The following is a 25,258-nucleotide window of genomic DNA, read 5'->3' on the forward strand; positions in this document are numbered from 1 at the left end:
GTGTGTGCATATAGATATATGTTCTTTCTCTTTGTGTTTTTATTGCCTTTAACCCATTGAAGATCTAATGCTTGGAGCTGTCACAGGAGGTTGCTTTGTCTCCTGTCTGTTGCTATAAATATTTCTGTCATAATCTTAACAACAATCTGTAATGATACAAAACTTGCCAGTTTGCAAAAGTATTCTCAGAGCTACATTTATGGGCTAACAATGAGCTTGGTATTAAAAGAATAAAGAATGAGCCCCAGAAATAGCTTGTTTGTGATCTAGTAACACTTCCTACCCTTGCATGCATGGATTTTTTTATACTGTGAGTTGGGTTTTTTTTCTTCTCTGTTTTATATACCTTCTGGGGAACTACTGGAACCTTTGTACAGGGGTTAAAAAAGTGATAAAAGCAAGTGTCAAATATGTTGCTGCTTTATGTAAACCAGAGTTTTAATATGATGAACAGCAACACCTAGCCTTTAGGCATGAATGTTCAGCTGCTGAGAGCTTCAGCATTAAGTACTAATGTGGGCATTCATACCCACTGCCCCTTGCTGTAGTAATTCCCTGTAACTTATTTACTTTATCAAAGACACCAACTCTAATCTGACAGCATTTGCAATCTGCCAAAGTGTAAAACTGTCACAAGATGTATTTACATATATAGCAGAATCTGCATAGCTGTGCAGGAGGTGAAAATAAGTCGATATAAACCTGTGTCAGTGAAGATGGGATTTTGTGTACAAAATCTGGCAAAACAGTTTATCAAATTTTGAGCTGTCCTTGGTACCAGATGAGAAATGGAAAATTTTATGAGGAAACAAATGACAAAATTCTGTGTCAGTTCATTATAGGACAAAGTACAAACAGTAAACTAGCCACTCAAGTATTGAAAGCTCACAGTAAATGGATATTAATCACTGCCAAGAACATGTTGCTAAATTATAATTCTCTTTCAGAGGCTAGCTATTTTTCATGGTGACCATGCTTTCTTTCAAAGATTTGACTTTATTTTAGGGTTTGATATCTTGATATAATTGTTGAAACGTTCAAAGAAGATAAAACAAGTAACAAATCCCAAAGAATTTTATGAAACACGAGGATCAGACTAGTGGTGTTGGTGTTTGGTTTTTTTCTTTTGGGTATGTTTAGTTTTGTGAGCTTTTTGGTGATTTTTCTTTTTTTCTGTTTTCCAATACCTTCTCTAAAGATGACATTTGGATTTCTGTCACATGCACGGATAAATAAGTGTATTAACAACACACGTACTTCAAAATAGATTAGTACTATAAGCTGTTTGTACATATTTATAGATAAGTTTCTTTTGTAAAATAGTGTATTGGGACAAAAAAGTTGAGGACATCTGAAGTGTTGTGCCCCTTTTTACAATGGAGGAGTTACAGTAAGGGCAACTTCCATGATGTGCCACATCACAGGCACTTTGTTAGCTTTCCAGCTGTTTGTTATTTACTCCACATAGATCAGCAAAGATGGAAGAGCCATGCTTTGAATTTTAGTGCTCCTTCTCTGCTTGCACTTGGGAAGATGTTACCCTTTAGTATTAGGTTATGTCCTCCTGAAATATTCCAGTGATACTCACAATATGGGATGGTGTCATGAAGATAACTGAAATTTAAACTTCTGGAAACTAAGAAATGAAACATTATTTTATATATTGCGTGATCTATGCTGTCATTGGAATATAGTGTAGAAACTGACAGAGCAGCTGGTGGGTCAAGGCATGTGGCAGCGCGGTCCTGGGCAATCCCAGCAGGGAGGCAGATGCAGGCATTGCTTAAGATGTGATAGAAGCTATGTAGAGGAACACTGTTCTGGTAAACTGTGTTACAACACAGCATATGATGCTAAATCTGCAAGGAGCAGCTCTGTCTAATTGTTAATGTATTGGTAATGGACTAATAAGGATGAAAATGTTGGGGAAGATAGAAATAGCTGGAAGCTGCAGTTTGGACAATGCAAGGCGCAGATTGCCTGTCACAAATGAAAAATTGCTAAAATTGTGCAATAAAATGCTTCAGATATTAAAATACAAGGCATGTCTGTGAATCCTCTGTCTGGTAACATTAGCAAGTATAAAATGAATCTTGCACTGTGGGACTATAAATACACATCTACTGTGCTAAATTAACCTGGATGGCGGAGTAACATGTGGAATTGCATAGCATCACATAGCTTTTTAAATGCAAACGTGTGAAAGTTGTAACTAATAGAATCGTCATTAGTTTCTAAAACTACTATTTCTGTTAAAAGATGTTGACTTCACTGACTTTTTTTTTGTCAAAATGTAGCTGGTTTTGCTAGATAAAAGTTGCTGCAGAAAGTAGAGTGTCAGGAAACTGAAACTTTGGAAAACAGGAAATGAAGCAGTAACCACCATGCTGACATAGGAAGGTCAAACCCTTAATTTACCTACAGTTAGCTTTACTTAGAAGGTGGAAGTAAATGTGCTTTATATGGTAATGAGAATTTATGTAGATTTGTTCCAGACTCACTAATTAAGTACCACTTGAAATTAATGATTGTTTTATGCTGAAAGCTTATTTATATTTTTTTCTTTTTGTTGTGGCAAGGGATAGTCCAACATGAATATTTATTAAAACTTTTCAAGTTACTTAACATTTTACACAGTGCTTCTTTTAGCAGTTTGTTTTTCCTGTATCGGTTTTAGAGCAAGAATGCAAGATGAGATTTTTGTTATGATACTAAAATTGAGCAAAATGTTTATTCCTTGTCCCCCCTGAGAAAACAATGTGGAGTTAAGTGATTGGTTTTTTAATTTGTTTTTGTTTGTTTTAATGTTTATAGATTGCATACATAGTTTTTTTTAGTAGATGTCGGACCATGTGCCTTGAAAGCATCTGGGTTTTTTTGTTATATAGCTACACATCATGTATTCACATCTTCAACTTAGTAGTATTTAACCTTTCAATTTGCAATACTTTCCATTACAAGAGACATTTAATGACATCTGCATTGCTCATAGGGATTTTGAATGTCTGTTTTTCATATGTACCCTGTCTTTGTATAAAAGCACTCAGAAATGGCTTTTAATTCTTCAATAGCAGATATCTAAGAAGTGGGATGACTGATGATAAAACATTCCTGTTTAATGGCCACCTTAAATTTAATAAACCTGAAAATTTAGGTGAGTTTGAGATTTGGTAGTGTAATATACCAATATAGTATAGTATTTTTCAAGACTGCTACAGAGAAAATATATATTTTGATCTCTGACCGTTACTTTGGGATAAATATATCTCTGATATTTTTAGGCACTTGATTTTGTGAGAATACTAGGTTAAAATTTGAAAGCAAGGAATACAGAGGACAAGCTTGCAGGAGTAGTCCGTATAATGCATCATTTATCTTGGGCTGTACTTTTAAAAACAAAAAGATAATACTTTATAATTTGTCAGACCATTGAGAGGGGACTTTGGTAAGTGAAGGAAATAAGAATTTTTTTTTCCTCATCCAGAGTATTTACATTGTGTTGCCTGTGTATTCAGCTTTAAAATCCTGTGCTTTAACAGTCCATGTTTTCTGCTGTTGGCTTGTAGAACTGACTTTATTCTTCCAAGATACTTCATAGTGTTGTGAGACTTAAAAGCTGTTTTACAGGTGAGGTATGTTATCTATATCATTGACACAAAAAGGGAGTAATAAATGCTTTCCCCAGCTACCAATACAAACAGAAATGTAATAGTGGAATGATGACTTACAGTGAATTCTAGTATTATGCAAATGTCTTTGTCTTGTCTTAGCAAAATGAATCTTGATGATGGATTTTTATTTTAAAATTCTGCTGCACTGGTTTTGGACCAGGTGGTCCAACAGGTAATTCATTAGTCCATTCCATCATGCTTGGTGCAGGAGGTTGGACTAGATGAGCTCCAAAGGTCTCTTCCAACCTGCAAGATTGTGTTGGTGTGTTCCATGAATCAGGTCGTTATCCTGTCTTATTGACTATTAAGGCTATTTGTTGTAATTAGTTCCGCTAGGAAGGCAACTGGAGAATAGAGTTCTATAGGTAGAACTTCACCTCTACATGAAGCAAGGACAAGACCCTGCCTACAACAAATGCACCATGAATAGTGTAGCCTTCTAAAGGGGTCCTGGCAAACCTCACAGTTTAGTGTTCTCTATTTGTATCCCAGTCATGCTGTTGAAAGATGCCTCTGATAAGTACCCAAGCAGCATAAGTCCCTGTGGAGACTTACATATATTACAGAAGGTTATGATGTGAGGCTGTGGACATTATAAGCTTGGACCATGAGCTCTTGTGTGGCATTAGATTTGAAAGACTTTCTTTGGTTTAATAACATGAAAAACTGGTGATCTGACTCTCCAAGTATTTATAATTGTGTGGAAAGCATAACTTCAGTGAGTCTTTATGTGGGCACTTGCTTTGGTGGGTGGGACAGGTGAGAAAGGACTGGACTACCAGGATGTGTACTGAGTGATGCTGTGGTCTCTCAGGCAGCTGGTGGATGGGTCATCAGCAAAATATTCTGCCCAGATAACACAAGTGCTTTCCCATGAACTTTACCCTTCTTCTTCCCCCAGTCTTTGATGTGGCGTGAGAGTGCTGGTCCATTTTGGTTACAAAGATGTAGCCAGCAAGAGACATCAGGAAGTGCCATCAGCGTGGTGTTTATATACAGCAGAGACAGCATAACAGGAGTTGGTGCTTTCCTCCAGTATTCCGTGGCTAAAGAACCCTCACCTTCCCTTTTTCTCAAGCCTAAGCTGCAGGCTGCAGTCTGTCTCCTAGGCAGGACTCTGCTACTGTTCCATCCTTCTGTTCTTAAGGAAACTTGTTTGAACCTTCTGGCTTGGACTTCTTGACATTTATATTTCTAATCAATGTAAATTTTTATGTTGTGTGAAGTAAGACCTAAGTGTTGGCATACCAGAAAGATGCAGGTGTCTCAGGGAGGTTGGACTGTGCATTGTGTTCTGATTTGTAGTGGTTTACTGAAGGAAAATACTAGTCCTGTGCTAATGGCATCTCTTTCATCCCTCTCTTCGTGCTTACAAATACTAAGCCTAAATTTATTTTAATTTTGTGTATACAAGCATGCATTCAGATGTAAGTACATACATATATGTGTGTAGATATATATATATATAACAATGTTTAAACTTTTGTCATCCACAAGAGAGGGCTGAGGAGAGTGATGTTAAAACTTACTGCAAATATTCCCCTGGGTGTGTTTGCTGTTGGAATAGTCTGTCGGGTAAAATCGTGTAGTCAGTCAGCTAAAGTTCTTATTAAATTATTTTTACTTTTTCTATAGCTCTTTGTGTCTGATGGTGCTTAAATTATTGAATGTAGTGTCAGTGAACTCCGCTCTCCAATGGCACACATCCACTGATGGTGTTAGCTGCTGGATAGATGTTCACTTGTTGCTGTGGTAACCCTGTTCTGAGGAGCAAGAGAAAGAACAGGGAGGACTTTGTATAACCATGGTTTCTGGTTTCCTTGTGATGCTATGTACAAATGCCTGTGCAAAATGAAAATTTCTTAAACCACCATGGATGTTCTAGAGATCATATTCATTTATAAGAGAAATGGGAGATTTGACTTTCTAGAAATTCAAACTCGATTTTGGTTTTTAGTTTCTTAGACTGAAATGCAACATTGCTTTGCCTTTTGTTTGCTTCAAGGCTGAAGTTCCCACAGGGAGGAATTTCTTTCAGTAAGTGATTTGGTATTGTGTCAGGTAGCTTTAGCAGGCAAATAAATACACTGTTTATTCAGAAGGCAGTCAAAAGTTATGTGATGTTACTGCAGCTTCCTTTTAGCTTGAGGTGGTTAAAACCCAAAGTATTAACTTAATTCCCATAAAGAAGTGTAAACCCCTCAAAGATTGATACCCCTTATTGTTTCTCAAGTTGTGACAAAATGCTGCTTGTTGTTTCTGTGCATTGGTATTGCTAAGCATGTCTGCATTCACTGTGTGTAAATACAGGATGTGTTTGTGCTACTCTAGCCTCCTCCTTTAAGTTTGGTTTGACTGTTTTCAAAGGTATGACTAAGATGGTGTTAATGCAGAAAACTGCTTTTTAAAAAATAAACAGTAGATCATTCTTTAACAGTGTGTACACTTTTCAAGTATGAGGTTAAGACCTGATTCTGCAGATGTGTGAATAAATGCAGTGATGCAGCTTTGTCAACCCTCAGTCCCAATGAATTTGTTTCATATTAGTTTACTTTGAATCTCTTTAGATTACAGTTGATAAGCATGTGAGGGAGCTTTCAGTAGACTTGATGGAGATGCAAGATATGAGGTTGTTACAATAATTAGATAGGAAAAATAATTTTAAAATATTAAATAAATGTACGTTATAAAATTCTAAATTATTAAAATTAGAATAAAATTAAAAGAAAATATAAAATAATAAACTGTATAAGCAGATTTAATCATTCTCATATGAAGAATGCAGAAAGCATTAATCAGAGTTTTGTAACTATTGCTGATAGGTATGGGAAATTGCAACATCCAACCCTTTGAAAAAGCCATACTGTCACACTAGAAGAGAATAAAACTTAAAGCAGGAAGTAATGATAATTGGAATGATATTTGAAATACCACAGAAGGAACGAATGTCTGTGGTAGCAATGGAGCCTTATTGGAAATAAGTACTTAAGACTGGTGAAGAGAGCACCTCTGTTGTAATGGCTGAAGGCTTTCCAAAGTATGAGGGAAGATTTATGTAGTTTCATTATAAAATTAAAAAAAGGCAGAAAACATTTAAAACTATGGTTTTTGACTTCTGTGGTAGGAAGTGGTAACATTTTTGTGTGTGCATTAACTGATATGTTTGGAAACATCAGCCCTTCATTAGGGCTAAAACAACAGTGGTGGCTGTACAACTAAAGTACACCTGAGAACATTTTCTCTGAAATTTTCTTAGTTATCTTAGTCCAGGTTTCAGTGAAACGAAGCTTGGAACCTGTGGACAGAGAGAAATATTAGCAAAGGGAGTGGCAGTAAGTTTGTCAGCCTGTGTAAAAAAAGGGAGCAAAACAAGTAGTTATTGCTTGTATAACACTGAGAACTGTTTGAATTCCTACATCATCACAACTGCAGCACTAATTTATTTTTCTTCCCTTCTTTCTGCCAATAGTTCATTTGCCAGCATTGATAAGTCAGTCCAGTTTGGGATTCCAGTTCACCTGTGAGATGACACCTCAGAAATAAATCATCTGTGTCCAAAAAACTCACTTGAACATTACTATTAACAGAAGTAGCTTGTTATAAAAATACCTAAACTAAATTTTCATGTAGTATATAGATAGTGGAACAACAGAGAGAATATAATAGACACATTTTATATATATTAGGTATTACTATAATGTGGTGCAGATAGATATATACGAAAAGGCTACAAAAGTTCTCAGATCAAGAGGAAAGAATTTCTGGGGTGATGGCAGTAGAATTAATGAGTGTGGGTTTATATTTCTATTAATCTTTAAGAACTTCCTGGAGGAAAGCTGCATTGTTTGAATTATTTATCATACGTATTAAAAGTATTTGCACATTAGCAAAAGTTAATGCTTTCTGCTTTATTTCTTTGCTATAAGCTAGTATAAAACATGAAAACTTAGCTCTGGGAGATTTCAGCAGATTTCAGCTGTAATATTGGCATGGTTCAGAAGATTTTATGTTGCTTCAGCAGCTTATTCTTTATGCCTACTTCTAAGAGGATAAAACTGATTAACAGATTAGTAATAATTTAGTATTTTGGTAAGATTAATAGCAGTGTGGGTGTGTTGGTTTTTTTTCCTTCTTAAACTTTAAACAGGATTCTAGGGCTGGCAAGGATCTCCTGTGTTACTGTCTGTCATGGCAGACAGTCATATCATTTAACTTGTCATAAAATTGTCAAACTTGACTTTAAGAAGATTCGGGTTTCTGCCCCTGGGGCTTTACTTGGAAAAACTGTCTGAAAGATAAATTTCTTTGGAGCTACAGAATTATTTTAAAATATGCAGCCTGATTCTCTTCCTAGTCACCTGATAGTCACTTTTGTTGTCTATATCTTGGGTTTTCTTGTTATTTTCATTCTGTTCTAGATTGATATCTCTGGAAGCTTCTCCTACTTTCTTTTTCAAGTTCATTGAGACAGGTTAACCAAACAAAACTTTGTCTCATCCCATAAGATACATTATGTATTTCCTTAGTTCTATTCATTTTATCTTATTTCCAAGTAATCTATTTGATATTTTATTTATTTATGTATTTATTGGCAGTGGAGTGCAGGGATTATGCGTCATACCTATGTTGAGTTTTACCTGTGCATTTTACTAGAGCATGAACAGATCACTCTCTGCTGAATATGCTTAAGAGTCAAAGGAAGAGATTTTTGTTTGTAGAGGCAAACCTCCATTCTGGTACTTGGCTTCTGTGGTTGGTTAAGTGCAACACTGTACTTCATGGTAACTTCGTGAGTTAACAAAATTAACACAGGACCATGTATCCTCAAATAGCATATCTTGAGAGGTAGTTCTTTCTCGGCTTGGCTTTGCTATAAATAAACACAAATACTTTTATTTCTGTGGAAGTCATCTTCGCTAATTGACTTAGAAAATCTATTTCAAAACATTCTTTTATGATTAAGTTTCTGTTGAAGGTGAGGTCAGCTGGCCATTGTTTACAGTGTAACACTATGTTTCTGCTGGATATGAGGCAGAATGCTGATGTCTAATTTGGTAAGGGATTGTGTACACAAAAGTTGTTTCTGAAGGAGTTTATGATGTGTTCAAAAGAGGGTGAAAGAGATTACTTGACATGACCTGACTCATTTTTGAGTTGCCAGTCTAAATCAGAATTTTATAACTTCTGTTTGACCTGATAGAGAGGACAGCAGTGTCTCTGCAATGTACTGGTAACACATGTGGAGTATATGAGATGACAGCAAGAATCTAGTGAAGCCCAGCTTTCCACTGCATTTCTTAAATTGTAAAAATTATGAAACTTAAAAAACCTTAATGGTAGAAATAAAAATTATATATGGCATGTGTCAGAACTCAGGATACAGGTGTTGAAATCTTTGGATTTAGTACATAAATATGTCTGTCCCAGTTTCTAGCCTCTCATTTCCCTGTTTCATCCATTCCTAGGATATTTGCTACACCTTGTAGCTGCTAGGAGCCATACGAGAGATACCCCTGCCTAAGGTCTGGTATGCTATGATTTTATCACTCTATAAAAAACAGTTAAAGAGTATTTTTATGTCTTATTGCTGAAAAGATACACTAGCTCATATAGTAGGTAACAATGTGTAAAGGAAATCACTAATATTTTAAAAGGAGTAAGCATGGCATAAAAGAAACAGCTAAATAAAAGTGTCAACTTTAGAAGTCTCTAAATTTGAACTGTCATTGGCCTTTGATATAATATAATTGTGGATAGAAATGCGAAATACATTCCCTTTTACGTTCTTAGGCTTTGCAAAGAACCCCAGTTGGAAGACAGTCTAAAATGTTTTTCTGCTGCTCTTTAGGGGTAGGAGAGGGGTAGTTGTTGAATATGAGATTAAGATCTTCATTGTAATTCTGAAATCAGTGTTCAAGGAATTTTGCGCCCTGTTCTTCTCTCATCACAATCATTCACTGGCATTGACCAAACTTAATGTTCTTGTTATTTAAATTCATCTTCAATATTCCTTCGTTTTTCTTCTTCCTCTAATCATAGTTGTGGAGGTTAATCAATCAGAATCAATTAGTGAAAATAACCTATGTAGCAAGTTTGCTTTTTTTGTTACTAGGGAAAAAGCTCTTTGACCTGATTGCTTACTCAAGCCACTGTAAAGAGATGTGCTGTATGTTTGAATGAATACATAAACTCACCCTTTTTAGTAAAGAAAAATTAATTGTTAAAAGATGTTGATTTTAAAATTTTCTCATTTAATTTCAGTGATCATTTTGCTGTATACATTTTTTATTTCAAAATCTCAAGGGAATACATTCATGTAAAATGTTGCTGATACATGGTGAGTTATTTAGCCATTGCGGTTGGCAGGCGTGGGACGCTGTGGTTTAGTGGCTTCTTATATCTTTGTGCAGGCACAGACTTTAGAGAAAGGAGAAGGGGGGAAGGGAGAGGTACATTTGTTTCCTCATGATTATGTTTTTATTCAAAGTAGAGTTGATAAGTTTGTTTTTTTGCTAATTTGCTTCTTGCTATTTTGAAATTTTCTTCAAGACCCTGTTTCAGAGATGACTGTTCCATTTAAAATACAGGATTGGGTGCCTCTTTGAAATGCCATTCTGTTTAGAAAGAACACCTACCATTTAAGTAAAATTATAGTGCTCTGAAAGCAAAAAAAATAGTCTTTTGTCACTCCTGTATATTTATGCATATTTCATTTCAAACAAAAAGGATATTTTTCCAGCTTGGCAGAAGTAATCATTGGCAAATTTTTTTTTTTTTTTTCTTCTTTTTAAAATACCAGTGTGAAGACTTCTCTTTCTGTTTAATAATTAATCTTAACAGCATAAATCATTCTTTTTTTTTCACTTCAGCTTTTTCATAAACACAACCAGTTCCATTCAGGATTGGATGATTCCATTACTTTGGTTGTGTGGACTTTTGGGTGAGATCAGATGCTTTTTTCTTGGATCCAGCTGTAGTTCAGGGGGAAGGGAGGAAGAGGCTGATGTGATGTGGTGAAGTTGGCGTGGGCTCTTTGGTTGTTATACCCAGTAGGCAGACAAAGCTGTGAGTGATTTGCCCAGCTTTTTTTTCATGAGACAACCCCTGCAAAGTGGTCACTTTTGTCCACTTACATGGTTATAAAATCTTTAGAACGAAAAAGGGAACTGGACTGTATTTAGGATAAGATTTAGCAAAATATAGGCAAGTTTGCAAATTGGAAACATTCTGAGTAATGGTGAGGAATGTCAGATGCATTATTGCACTAAAGAACATTAAACATTTTTTCTACTTCCCTTTACAAGAAAATAAAAATATATGCTTGCAAAGAATATTTCTAGAATGTTTCTAGACTACTCAAACCTTGTGTATCTGTATTTTCTGCTGTATCATTGTAAGTATTCAGTTATTATGGTTTCTCTGTAATCTAACTTTTTTAGAGTGGTGTATTTTTTTGCATTTTGAGGGAGATTATCTGCACAGATTTTCGTAGGCTGTAAACAGAATTTCTTGCTGCAACTAGGTTTGTGGCTGTGGGCTGAGATGATCTTCAGTCTCTAATCAGATCTGTCCAAAGAGGGACCAGTGGGCGGGAAGGGAGGGAATGGTCAGAAACCAAGAATGTACATGTGCACGTAATTTAAATATGCACCTGCCTGTGGTGCCACGTCTGTGCATGCAAAATTGTTTCTGGCCCTAGAAATTTGGTCTATATTCAGACGTCCCTCTACATAACAATACAGGCATTTTATTTTTATTTCATTAAGCTTTCTTTTTGCTGCTTGTTAATTTTTGTTCATTTTACTGGGTTTTGAGTTTATTTGTGAATAATAAAAACCCTTTTCTCCTCCATGCATAGTTGTCAGTGGTAGAAATGATGATGCTGGTGAATCTTTTTGGGGTGGAAAATGTGATCAAATATACATAGAACCTTTGCTTATATGCATCCATTTAATGGACAGGTCTGATTCTTTTCACTTGACTTTTTTTTAGCTTTCTTATTACATTTTAAGATTTGGTGTGGTACAGGTTACAAGTGCTTAGCACAGCAATAAGAAATTAATGTAAACCAAATTAATCTAGTTCCTAAAGGTCTATTTTAAGTTAGATACATACAAGCAATTACCTGATGCTTTTAAAAATCATGGCCTCAGTTGTTAGTTTACCCTGCTGAAAATTCCAGAAAGTCAAACACTGGTCTGTCAGTGCATAGTATCCAGTTTCAAGTGCTCATTTACCTTATTGAAGCATAATAATTAATGACCAATGTATGCTTCTAATGGTACATTGCATAAAGGTGACATAACCCACGAAGCATTCTTCAGTGACTGCTTTAGGGTTTTGAAATGTCACTTGTTATTATTGAAGCCATACATGTTGGCAGTTTAACTCAGCATGCTGGATCACTGCAGTCAAATCAGTGCTCATTTGAAATGTTTATAGCTTTGTTCTCACAGTTGTGCACTTGCTGGTTTTAGAGGCAAAAAATAATTGAGGTGAAATTACCTGCTGATAATATGTAATTAGTTGAGTAAAACTATTTGTTGGTGTGAGGGGAAAAAAAGAGAAACCATTCACAAAGCACAAATATTACCTCTAGAGTACTTTGGTAAACATTGCAAGGACAACCCCCCCAAGTTTTCTCTGTGCAGGTACAGAGGATCTGATACAATGAAAAGGATCTGTTTGTCATAATAACACATCCATCCATTATTTCATGGTTTTATTATGCATAGTAAGAACACTGCCACTTATAGAGAATCAAAACAGTTGAACGTGTTGTGGGAAAATACTTAGGTTTTTACTTCTAAAAGATAATTAAAATGTTCTTATGATAACAGTGACCCCTTCAAGTGCTTGAGGAGAAAGTAAAATATTGGAGCTGGTTGGCTCCTGAGGGTGTTAGGTAGCATGTGACAGTAGGTGTTTGTGTATGCAGCCCCTTGAATGTTCAGTATTGGGCATGGGAAACACTGTTGGGTTTCACATGTAAAGAATGTACAGCTACAGCTGGTCTGGCTTGGTTTGGACTCTGGCATATTGTCAGAAGCCGTGGGCCAGGAGTCTCCTTGTGAAGGGCACTGAGAATTCATGGCTTGCTGCCACGCAAGTAAAATGCATATGGTCAGAGCTAAATGGATTAACCACCACTACTTTTGAATAAAAAAATGACATTACTCTTTTTTTTTTTCTTAACTTGTCACTTTGCTTGCTGCCCCTTCTGCTGGGGTGGGGGAGAAATGTAAAAGTTCAGATGAAAAAACTCAGAATGTTTTTTTTGTCTTGCCAAATACCAGGATAGGTGTGTGTCTCAACTTTGAGAAGAAAATGAGCAGCTTAACGGAGTTACTAGATTTTTAAAATGGTGGTGAATGAAGCTAGCTGTATTGGTCCCTCTATTTTCCTTTTGTCAGAAGTGAATCTAACGTTTTTACTCACATTTGTAGGGTCATGCAGCTTACAGGACATACAGGTGTCTGCCCCCTTTGACTATGATTGTTACTGCCCATCTTCCTGCTTCTGGTCTATTCCAAAAGACTAAGGTGGCCCATGAACACCTAATTTTGTATATTCCTTTTTAATATATGAGATCTTGATCACTCAGTTGCTGGCAATACAATCTCCTGCTCCCTGCAGACTTCTAGTTGCTAGGATCTTTGTGTATTAAGTGTCTGTCTCTTCACCCTGGCTGGGTGGGTGCCAAATGCCTGAGACTTCAAGCAAATAAGATTATTTTACAATGACTCTTTTGTTTTTAGAACTTAGAAGGGTTTCTTTATATGTTAAATGAAGGTCTAAAAAGTTTTCCTAGTTTGTGACAGCTGCTTTTCCCCTGGCAGAAACAGAATTTTGACTTTGCTTGTAGTGCTCTTCAAATATTGTAGTTAATGCCAAAGACTTAAATTTCTCTATAAAAGGCAGGAAGCCATGATTTCCTTGCTGCAAGCAATATATTTTTAATATGGTATTCTGTATGAAAATATCCTGTGAACCAGAAGCTTCAAGGAGCTGATTCACCTTTTTGTTCTCAGTGTAAATTTCTTCTCTGCATCATTTATAAATTAACCATTCTGATTTTAAGTAAGAAAAAAAATCCCTTTATTTTATGGGCTTGTTTACGCGATTCTTAGGAAGATGACTATAAAAGAAAAAAAAGATGCTTTCTTAAAAAGTTCTAGCATCAATTGTGGAACACAGTTCTGCAACTGAAAATTGTTAACACTGCTCAATGAATGAAAAGTGCATTAAAAAAGACTTTTAAAAAGTGGAGTTTGTGGGAAGGCAGGAGCCAACACTTGAAATTAAATATTCAGAGACATGATTAAGGCAATATCTTTTCACAAAAGCATTTACTATTTTTTTAGCAGCAGGAGAACTTCCATCTCATCAAAAGCAATAGGAAGGAACCTACTTGAAGTCCAAAATCAGAGAGAGGGGCAGAGCCATGAGAAAAATTCCAGTCCCTTGTTGTGCCTGAGAACAATACTGACAAATATCTTCTCAGTTGTAGGAGAAGTGAAATTTAATGAGTGTGACATTCTCTACTGGAAAAACTTAAGTAGGGCAATATGGAAGTGGATATTTGAACAACCAAACCCATGCAGGAGTTTGGGGTTGACAGTGTGTTCATTTCATGTGTTAGATATATGATTTCTAAGATGCACATCCCAGACAAATTAAACTCTAAGACAACTTTTGTCTTGATGTTTAAAAATACTCTTGAGGCAGATAGGTCTGACTGAAATTAAACTGTCAAATAATCTGTCAGTACTAGTTGGATGGGGGTGGACATGTATTCACCCACACTGAGATGCAAATACTTCCCTTGTGAAATGTGGCAGCTATTTAGGAGCTCTGTGCAACCGTTCAGGATAAAAAATGGGGAAGCATTTATCCAATTGAACTTACAATGGAAATTTTAGATATCTGAAATGAAAGTCACGGGAATGTGACTTGCAGAAAGGATCATTAAACTGCAGGAATGTGCCTTACATAGTTTTCTTACTTCGAACTGAAAGTTGAGGGTTTTTTCATGTCATCCAGGACAGTTGTAGATATAAACTTCAAAAGACCCCAAAGGTTTTCTTCCTATTTCAAGTCAGATTCAGCTCTGTCTGCACCCTTCTTAGTCTAACCTGTTCTGGGAACATCCAGTGATGGAGGTATCACAAGCTCCCTTGAAAAGTCGTTGCTGGTTAAACTATCCTTTTTTCTTAATATTGAACTTTAGTTCCCTTTATTTATTTTTACTCATTCCTGCCTATCTAGAGGCAGAAATAAAGACTGTCAAAGTCTCCTTCCGTCTATCTTCTTTCACCTAGTCAGTGGTTAGCTCTTTAAATCTTGCCTTTATAGCACATTCTGCAAAATTTTTTCTGCTGCTGTCCTTGGACTGTCTTTGGACACACAGAACTAGACTGCTGCATTTGAGGACTTGTCAGTGCCAAAATGAGTGTTAGGATAATTTCAGATACCTGTTGTATTAAATACCTCTTTTGATGTCCTGAGAGTGAAAGAAAAAGATGTTCTGAGAAGAGTCCCAAGAAATCTGTTAGCCTTCTCCAATTTATCCTGACAGTTTTGTTGAAGAATATGACATTGTGGCAATTTGTTCTGATACTTTTTTGTATTAAAAAGCCATAGGAGTTGTCTGAATTAACTCCTTTTTAAATAGTGTCTCTATCAGAAACAAAAATCCTGTAATGTGGAAATAGCACAGCCATATTTGTTTTTCAGTAAGCACTTGTTTTGGATACTTAAATTAAGCAAAAAAAGAAGTTGGACCAGCAAATTAATTATTGTGTAATCGAATTCTACATAGTCTCAGCTGCTAGAAATTGGAACTTGCAGTTTCTTTGTCTGCTAGGCAGATGAATCAATAGAAAATCAGATTTCACTTTCTAGTACTGATGCTTATCAAAAATGATCAAATCCTGACCTGCCTTTAGAAATTAAACGGTTTAATCCCATGCTGCCATGTATGGGAGAATATGTCTTTCAGTTCCTTAATTATTCTATTAGTCCTCCCTGAATCCTTTTGCCAGTGTCCTAGGTTTTTGAATTCTAAATGCTAGGTATGAACAGACTTCCCATTGCAGTTATATCGCTGCCAAAAGCAGAGTTAGTAAATCCATATACTTTTGATATTCCCCAGTTTAAAACTATTTTGATATTCCCCAATGATTTACTACACTGGCTAAATTTCATTGTTGCTTTTCAGAATCGAGTCCCTTTTACAACAGAGGAGTTTGTATTCCATGTTTCCACACGTCTGAAATAACGTTTTGCAAAGTCTGAACCTGTGTCGCTGTTAAACTGTGCTTGTGCATTTTCCTCATTACATAACCAAGTAATCTAGTTTTTCCATAAGCCAAGGTAGTTCAATAGTAATACTGTCCTTCTTGTTTTCATTTGCTCTATGATTTTGAGAAGCCTACAGCTCTGTGTCCGTTTATCAAGAGCAGCAAATTAGTTTTCTTCATCTTGATTACTCCAGAACCCAACCATTGACTTTTTCAGGTATTTCAATTTTGGTTTTGGACTTGACAATGTATGTGCAGCTTTTGTGAGTCCTTTTCAGCATCCATATCAACTGATGTTAGAGTACAAAGTGTTTATTCATTAATATTCAATAATATCTTTTCTCCAAATGAGAAAGTGGTTGATAAATATTTGTGGGTGGTAGAATTGTTGAAGTTCTTTTTGTTTCTAAAGTATTAGCAAAACTTTTAATGTGCTTTAAGTATGCTGACAGTGATATTTCCACATTACTTTGGGCTTCTTCCTTGGTTTTCTACAACTGTTAATTTTCTATGTATATCTGTTGCTATCAAGTTTCTGTTTTGAACATTATAATTCTGTATGTATGGGGGACATACTTTAAAGCTTCTTTTGAGGCCTGGAAAATGTGTTTAATGCAGTTATTTTTTTGAAAGCAATAAAAAAAAAGAAAATTAATTATCCTTAAGGTTTATTCATATACTTATCTTTAAATTGTCTTCATTTTGTGTGTTTCTAGATTCACAGAAGGCTTAGACATATGTCGAATCTTTATGCCCCTGTGTGCTCCTGCAGTGAATACATGCAATTAAAGGAAGCACTGGATGCAAATGGTCCCATTACAGAGACAGAAACTTTGTTGTGGTCTGCTTGTGATCCCATTCTCTTTTCAGTGGTTTCCGTTTCTTTACTGACCATGTCCTAGTATCATGATTAGGAGTGCATTCAAAAAGTTGTACAGTCCACCTTTGAAACTAGGTAGGAAGGCCAGGAACCCAAATGTCCTCTTCCTGAGTGATTCACTCTCTAGAAGCCTATATATAGCTCTTGTATTATTATATAGAAGCTGCCATTTTTTATCATGTTAAAAAAAGAAAAAAATCACATTGTTTTCTTATCCCTAAGCAGGTGTTTGGCAAGAAAATCCTTTTGGGTGTTGTAGACAATGAAACCCAAACTTCCCATGACATGGCTTACTCAGAGCTACAAAGCAATGCTAAATTTGCATAAAACAATAATTTACAGGCACTTTTGTTCTAATGTTTTTTACTAGGTCTTCTGGACAGCTTCCTCTTAGTATTTTGGAATGGGGAATTAGTACGTATAACACAGCATTATGAGTTCTTTTTTCTAAGTTAGTTGTCTGATGCTCAATACAGACCTGCTTCTAGGTAAGGGTGCTCATGTAAACTGGTGTCCAACATGAGTGCCCGCAGCCTTTCCTTCTGCTAGAATTCCCTCCTGATTATATTTCTTGCAGAATTAGGGAGCCCAGTAATCCTGTTACTTGGTGGTGTTCTAGTTAGTAATAAATGGAAGTAAAACTGAAAACTGACTAAAGAGCAAACTAATTATTAGTACTAAAACCAGAACCAGTATGATTGTTAAACATTCATGCTTCTATCAAATTCAGTATGAGAGAGCCCTTTATAAGTATTTTTCAAATGACTCTTACTGTATTTCCTAATACTCTAAGAATATAGATTTAATATTGGGAGTGGATGAAAGAGTAATTAATTTTTTTCTCTTAATATTTTACTTGAAATGTGAGGGAATTCTGCTTTTTCAGGAGTAAACTATATACTTGAGAATACCTTATTTACACTAGTACTCTTGATCAGAGATGTTATTTTCTGTTTCTGTGCAAAACAAAAATTATTTTTAAGCAATTATGTAGACTGGCATCTGTCTTGAAGGAAATGAAGTTGATTTTGAAAGTAGAGCAGAGGTATAAGGAAGTGAGAGTGATCTGTAGGTCTCTTACCTTTGTTAGATCTTTCTAGATCTCTTATCTCAAAAACAGAAGCTTTGACTGCATGTAAGCAGTTTGTGTTGTGCAGTCTGTGAAAAGATCAAAGACACTTGTTCTACATCTGTGTAGTCTATTGAGTGAGGTACGTGACTGGTGACTGTGTCTCCTGAATTGATGTAGTGCATCAATGATGCTGAAATGCATCTGGTGGGACACTCTCACAGAAATGGGGTGTTTGGTGCTTTGTTTGTTTTGTTTTGGTTTTTTTAATAGTAGTGTATGGAATTGGCTCTTGAATTTGTTTCCTTTCATCTTTATTAAATTAGAGATCTGTTTTCCCAGATGTAGTATATGGCATAGAACTAGTAAGACTACAGCTTCAGAAGCAGTCAATACTTGTGAGCAAGGGGCTCTTTAGATGTTTTTATGTTAAAGGAACTAGAAAAAAATCTTGATTTTGTTAGTGATTCATCATCCTTTTTCTGCCTGTTTGCTGAAGGGCATGAAAGTTTCTGCTCCATTTCTCAACCTCCTTGGTGAGAAATGCAATCTGTTCATGAAGTATCTACGTAAATGGATGCCTGTCAACAATCTGGCACTTGTTGTCACGTTCTCCTAAACATTTCACAGGAAGCTCCATAATTCTGCGCTGGGGTGGACAATGTTGAGCTGCACAGAGAACATGTACAGGAACTGTGGGAGCCTTTCTGCTGAGGTCCCCCGTTGTCTTAGAGAAATGTGGCATTAATGGATCAGCGTAGATCTCAAACTCTCAGCATGAAACAACCGAGAAGACAGTAACTGTTAGTGCTCCCTCTCAGTGCTTCTGCCTGTGAAAATTTTCAGGGAAATAATGCAGCATGTGCAGATGTGGTAGATGTGATATTTTTGTCACCAACAGGATGCAAAAAACAGTTTTATCTTCTGACTCTTGTTGTGATTTAATTATTATTACTTTTCTAAATGTTTCTATTGAATTAACCTCTTAATCTACATGTTAGGGCAGTCAGCTATACAAGTGTGTTTTGATTTGCATGGCACATTAACTTATAGAATTTTTGTGTGACAAAATTATTTTGAGTCTTTTCTCAATTTCTGAGTTATTGAACTTATTCTTTCTTTACATGTTCTTGTCTCTGCATTGTCTTCATTGCATTGGAAGCTGTAATAGAATATTCACACAATGCTGAAGGAATAATAGTAAAAAAGATTAGTCTTGGAGAAGATACATTATATTTGAGAGACAAAAGCTCTTATATATTAAGGTGGTCTTTGCACAGTATTAAGGAAAATCAACTTCCAGCATATAATCAACATATTTTTCGTAACCCATTGCATATAGTAATTCAGAGTAAAGTACTTCCATAGAAGTTTCAATGAAAAATAAATCCAGTATTTTTTATGGAAATGGAGATAGCTGTATTGGTGTCTTGTGATAGAACAAAAAGTTACACTAATTATGCTCTCTCTTTGTTTGAGAGAAAAGTGTTATTATTTTAGATTTTCATGTTTAATTGCTGTGGTGGATTGACCCCAGCAAGCAACCACTTGCCGGACTCAATTCAGGAACAGGGAGAGAAGACCCAGGGCTGCTTGCCCTGAACTGGGAGTTCTTCAGTCTGCATGGAAGTAGCATGAGTAATGTGGTATATAGTCAGTATTTTTGGCAGCGAGCAGTTTGAGTGACAAAAGGTGAACTGACATACAGTGGCAGGAGGCATAGGTAGCAAGAGAACCTATTTGTTTAAAGAAATACAAAGGAAACAACTCCTGCCCTGAATGGCCACAGGAAACAACCTGTATTGAAAAAGGCTGATGAGTAGGTTGTTCAGAGTTCAGGCTGTCTCCAAAATGGCCATATTTCTATCTTTCACCATGGCCATATTTTTTCGTTTTCATGGATAGTTCTGTGAAGGAGCTCAGCTGTGTTTTAACTCTGTGGATCTTCATTGTTCCACAGCCAGTCCAAGTCAGTGTGTGTGGGCAACATACTCTGTTCCTAATCTGAGAGAGATGAAGGAAGCTGATTTCTGCAGCAGATCACCGCTGCAAACAGAATTAGTGAAATATTTGTATGTACGTATTTGTTATCTAAACTATTGTTTACATCATAAAGCAGTCAATAAGTTTGCTGCTTTCTGATGGCCTATTAGGAAACTGCTTACTAACTTCCATTCTTCATGCATCAAGTCCTTTATAGAACATGTACGTACATCAAGTGTTGTAGTAAAAAGGTAAAAGGAATAATGAATAGTGTAAATAAGGAATTACACTGCCTGCAGTAAAGCATTAAGCTGAACTGGATGTTAGGAATGTAGCAAATGGTGATAGTTCTCTGGGGTTATATCTAAAATAGAAATAAACCAAAATGAGAATAGAGGCTCAAGCATTGGCCAAAATCACATAAACTTTTCAGTTGTTTAACTGCATGCTTCCTGTTACAGTTTGAACTGTGCCAAATCACATTCTTTCAGATGATGCCCAGGCAGTTTGGGTCCTAGCATGTGTAAGAGAGTGTTTAAAATAAGGAGGGGGAATGTCATCTCCCTGCTTCTGGGGAAAGAGGTCATCTATATGGCAGTGAGCCATTTCTGTGCCACTTAGCTGTGGATCCAGAGAATGGCTCCTGGCTGGTATAGCTGCTGTATTCTTAGTAACTTGTCTGTTTCACTTAGCAGTTAGATTGAAAGCAAACTTTCCAAGACTTTTCTAGGAATGCAAAGCCAAAAAAGGAGCAAAGACCTATATTGCTGTTCCCATTCACCACTTTAACCCTTGTAAATCTGGTTCTTGGCTGCTGTCCTCAAGGGTCATGAGACAATCAAGGTCTTTCCCGTGCCTCTCTTCTAACTGTATTTTCTTTGGTCTGGTCATCTCTTCCTCGCTTTTCAAGATTTCTTCAGTTGCCCCTTTGCCTTTCCAAATCAAGATATTTTTTCATCTATCATTTGTCTGTTTTTCTGAACCTGTGACAAATGGGCTTGACCTGAGCCTGTCTTGGGTAGTACAGCAACATAGGCAGCATCAAGTTGATCAGTACTACTCGTTACATTTTCTGACCCTTTTCCTTCCTGTATAACTTGAAGACTACCTGGGAAAAATAAAAAAGAAGGAAAGAAAGGAAAGGACATAGTTTATTGCCTATCCTTGCTGTTTGTCTGCCTAGCAAGTGCAAATGCAAAGGAAAGGTCTAGGGTGAGTCACCATTTCTGAGATGTCTCGGGCACAGAATGTGACATCTTGGATGGAGATGCCACCACTGCTGGAGCAAGCTCCACCTCCTGTTTGTACCCCGATGTTGCTACATATGTTCTATATAGCCATAGTGTAAACTTCTATTTAAACTCAGAGTTTGTGTTATTTAGTAGTAACTGCAGTAATGTATATGTGAAGGAAGTCTTTGAATACTTACGGATGTTTCTTACAAAAAAACCCATGAAGTCTTGTGGTATTTTCTTTATGCATAAGACTAAAGTTTTCATGATAGCTTTGTGCTTGGAAAATAGAGCCTTCTAAAAATCCCTTGAGTTTTGCAAGTGAGTTAATAATGATTGCCACAACTAAGTGAAAATTTAGGCAGTCCTCTTGATGAAACATTGGCTCTTCAGTGTCATAATTTTGCTGTGTTCTGACCTCTGTAGAGAAAGGTAATTCTGGCTTCTAAAAACAAAATGCACTGTTATTTTAAGAATATAAAAGAAAAATGTTTCAGTTTGGTTATTGTGATTGTCTCAAAAGTTTTGCACATTTATATCTTTGTACCAAAACAGTTGTATCACGTTAGGGTCAGGTCAACAGTCTTGTTTAGGTTAGGTCAAGGTTACTTGTGCTTTAGCAAGTTAAGTTAAATATCATTCAGTGTGACTCAGCATCTCCACATGTTCTGAAGACGCTGTCTAGCCTACAGTCCTTATGTGTGCTGGATCAATATCTTTGTGCTGTAAAAGACTTTTAGGTTTTATCAAGGTTCTTGTTGCAGGTGCTGTTATGGTAATCACTAAGGGCTTCTAAAAATCTGACTAATCTAGAAGAAAAAAGAAGTCATCACTAAAACAGGCAAATTTAATTTTAAGGAAAAGTTCAATGATGACTGAAAAAATTAAAAAAACACCTTTCATCCCTTCCTAGAATAAAGCAACAGAAACTAACCCTTACAGGAGATGTGCAATATTGTAGTAACATACAAAAAGACAGAAACAGGAAGATGACTTTTTCTTTCTTTTCCACTCTTAGCAATGAGAATCTGTCTACCTGTATGTTAGAATTTTATTATGTTGAAAGAAGTATTTTTGCAAAATTATCACAGCAGCAGACTTTTTTGACTATTGGACTACATTACTAATTGCAATGAAACCATCATCGTTGTTTGGAGTACATGTTTTCCAGTTCTTCCAAGTTAAGTTCTTCATGTGGAAGAAATTTATTTCTCATCTGGTTTTCATTTGACATATCTACTGTGCTAATCTTCCAAATACATAATTATTAAACCAAACTGGTGAAGAGTTGTTTCACCTTAGACAGTCTTATCTTTCTTTGAAGTTAATTTCCATTCTAAATTGTGGTTTGCCAGAAAAGAAGGAGGCTGAGTAGGTTGTCCGTTCAGATGATTGTGTATATGGTTTTTTATTATTAATTAAGTTTTGAAAGCTTCACAATTCAATTTGGAGATATGTTAGTATTTAGAAAGATCAGGTCTTGTAAAGTTCCATTCTCTAATAATTAAACCGCTTGACTGTCACAATAAATAGATTCTTAAATATAACAAATCTTTTCTTTTGTCAGCTTCTCTTTGATCCTTGTTTTGAGAACAACTGTTAATAACCGCACAGTTAAGGATGTACATAGTTCAGCTTGTATTTGCATGTGGAGGGACCAATGCCATTGAAATTACTGACTGATGCAATGGGTAGTGGATTAAATGAATTATCGAATACTTATAAATAGAAGTTCTAGTTATTGTAATTTGACTTTGCAATTTTTTTTTGTGGTATCACTTGAAGGCTTTTTAAATGAAAATCCACAATTTGCATAATCATTTTGCTTCTTTTTGGTTATTGGTGAAATATTTTGGTGGATTTTCTTGAGATGTTTACAGTTGCTAAGGGTAAAAACACTTCAATGCTTGCTTCTGTTTTGTATCTGCTGAGGAAGATAAGTGCTGAGGCTCCTTTTACCCTGTGTTTTATGGACAATCTGCTGCCAAAGTGCCCACAAGCTGGGCAGTGACAAATTATTACTTGAGATCCTGATCAGCAGTCTTTTTCATCGGAAAAATTAATTTTATTTTTTATTTCTTTAAGGTTTTATGGGTAGACAATTGTGATGTATTATTTTTAGATAATGAAAGAAGCACACAGTTTCAGTGTGCTTATTACAGGTGACTTCGAGTGCTAGTAGCACTTCCTCTTTTTACCATAAAAGCTGCTACAATATTGACATGTTCTATATGAATGTTTAGACAGCATTTTTTTAATGCTCAGTGTTTGGAATAAAAGTCTGCTATGCTTTTCCTAAATAATATGCTTTTATTGTGGTTGTATTACAGTACATGTAAAGAAAAATTATCGGCATAATATGAGACAAACGTTGGGAAGGCAAGAGTGGGAATACTGAAAACTAACATTTAGGTTTTTGTTGTTGAAATTCTTAGAAGAAAATTTTAGGGTAATCACACCTTTTGACATGCATTTTACTTCTTGTGGAGATGTAATTGATTAAAGTAGTACTAAAGTAGTATTCACAGTCTGTGAATGATTGCTGCATCTACATTCAGTAACTATTAATAGCTTAAAAGCTAACAAATTTAAATCACTACTATCCAGTAGTAAATGGGTTGTATTCAGAATACATTTGTAATCGCTCTAAGCCACAGTAATGAATACTCTTCTTAATAGAATGTTTAATTTTTCACCTTAAAGTGGAAAAGTAAAAAAATAACTTGCAGTTTGATCCAGAAACATCTTCTTGCTAGATAGCAGATAGCTAGATAGCAGTCCCCATCTGCTATCCCTGAATGCTGATTTTTAAATGGAGATGATCTCTAAATTACAAGTTTTCCTCATCAGGCTGGCTGAAATTATTTTGGCTGTATTGTGACATAATTACTTGTCTACACGAATGCTATTTTCCTCTAAAAACTTTACCCTGCAAACTTACATCTGTCTGCTTTATAAATGCAGCTCTACAGGACACACAAACTGGATCTTCCTTGAAGTTTTAAGTGTGGTAAATAATCCGTTTACTTACTGCCAGAATTTTGTTTCTTCATAGGAGCAAATAATTTTTTTTTTAAATGCAACTGTCAATATGAGGAAAAACAGTGTATTGTATTTACATTTCTGCAGAAGAGCATGTTACAGATTAGACAATGGTTTGTTCTAGGACTAGTAGTTGTTTATACATGGTATAACTGGTGTAGCAGTTTTTTGACAGTGTCCTCTAATATCCCTCTGGTAGTACATTACAGTACATTACTGCTTGACAGTAATACAGTTAGGGAACAGCACCAGGCTTCCACTGTAAGGCTGTTGCAGGGTCATAAACATAATAACAAATGGGATCTACATAGCAAGGCTGGACAACATTAACTGCTCTTGTAGAAAATAGAATACTTGTTCATTTTCTTAGGATAGTTTGTTTTAACTAAAAAAACCCCAAACTATTTTATGAATTCCTTTGATTTCATAAATTAATGAATGGAACTTGTGGATGTATAGTACAGACTGTCCTCTGTAAGATATAACCGTTTTATTGAGAACAGTCATGCCAAGTTCAGCACTTTTTTTGGCCTAATATCACTCTGGATAGCCACATGCAAGATTTAACTTTGCTTGTGGACAGACAGACTTACAGTAGGTAATAAATAAATAAAATAAAAAAATAGCAATACACATTTAGCCATACTGTTGATCAAAACTGTATCCATTTGTACTAGATAGGAAATTTTTCATGTCATGTGATGTTACCTACTTTAATCTTCTATCCAAAACAGAAAGATCAGCTGTCAAGTTCCTGACATTTGTATAATATGTTTGTTTGAAAACCTTTAAAAAAAGCTCTCCAGTAATAGATACTCTTAAGATGACAGATAAGAATTTAAAAAAATTTCTTAGCTGTACAAAGCTTTCTTTGTCTTCAGTCCAATTCCCTGTATTTTATCCCTTCCTGTATTTCAGATCTGCTAATCCGTAATGTTCTGTGCAGAGGAGAAAAGGATTATTCTGTTCCTATTGGCACCAGTCTTTAAGTACATACAAGACTGTAATTGATTACGCTTGTGTCTCAGACATGAAATGCGTCTAGGCTAAAGAACCTTTGTGTTTATGGAGGATTTACC

The 25,258-nt window shown here is 35.8% G+C and overlaps 1 protein-coding gene across 5 annotated transcripts in view; it reads left to right on the plus strand.

Moving 5' to 3' along the window:
* Positions 1 to 25,258, plus strand: part of PRKD1 (protein kinase D1) — a 119,984-nt gene that overhangs the window by 33,837 nt on the left and 60,889 nt on the right. The gene's annotated exons all lie outside the window — the stretch shown is intronic.

The sequence above is a fragment of the Corvus hawaiiensis genome, chromosome 6, assembly GCF_020740725.1.
Source record: "Corvus hawaiiensis isolate bCorHaw1 chromosome 6, bCorHaw1.pri.cur, whole genome shotgun sequence".
NCBI lineage: Eukaryota > Metazoa > Chordata > Aves > Passeriformes > Corvidae > Corvus > Corvus hawaiiensis.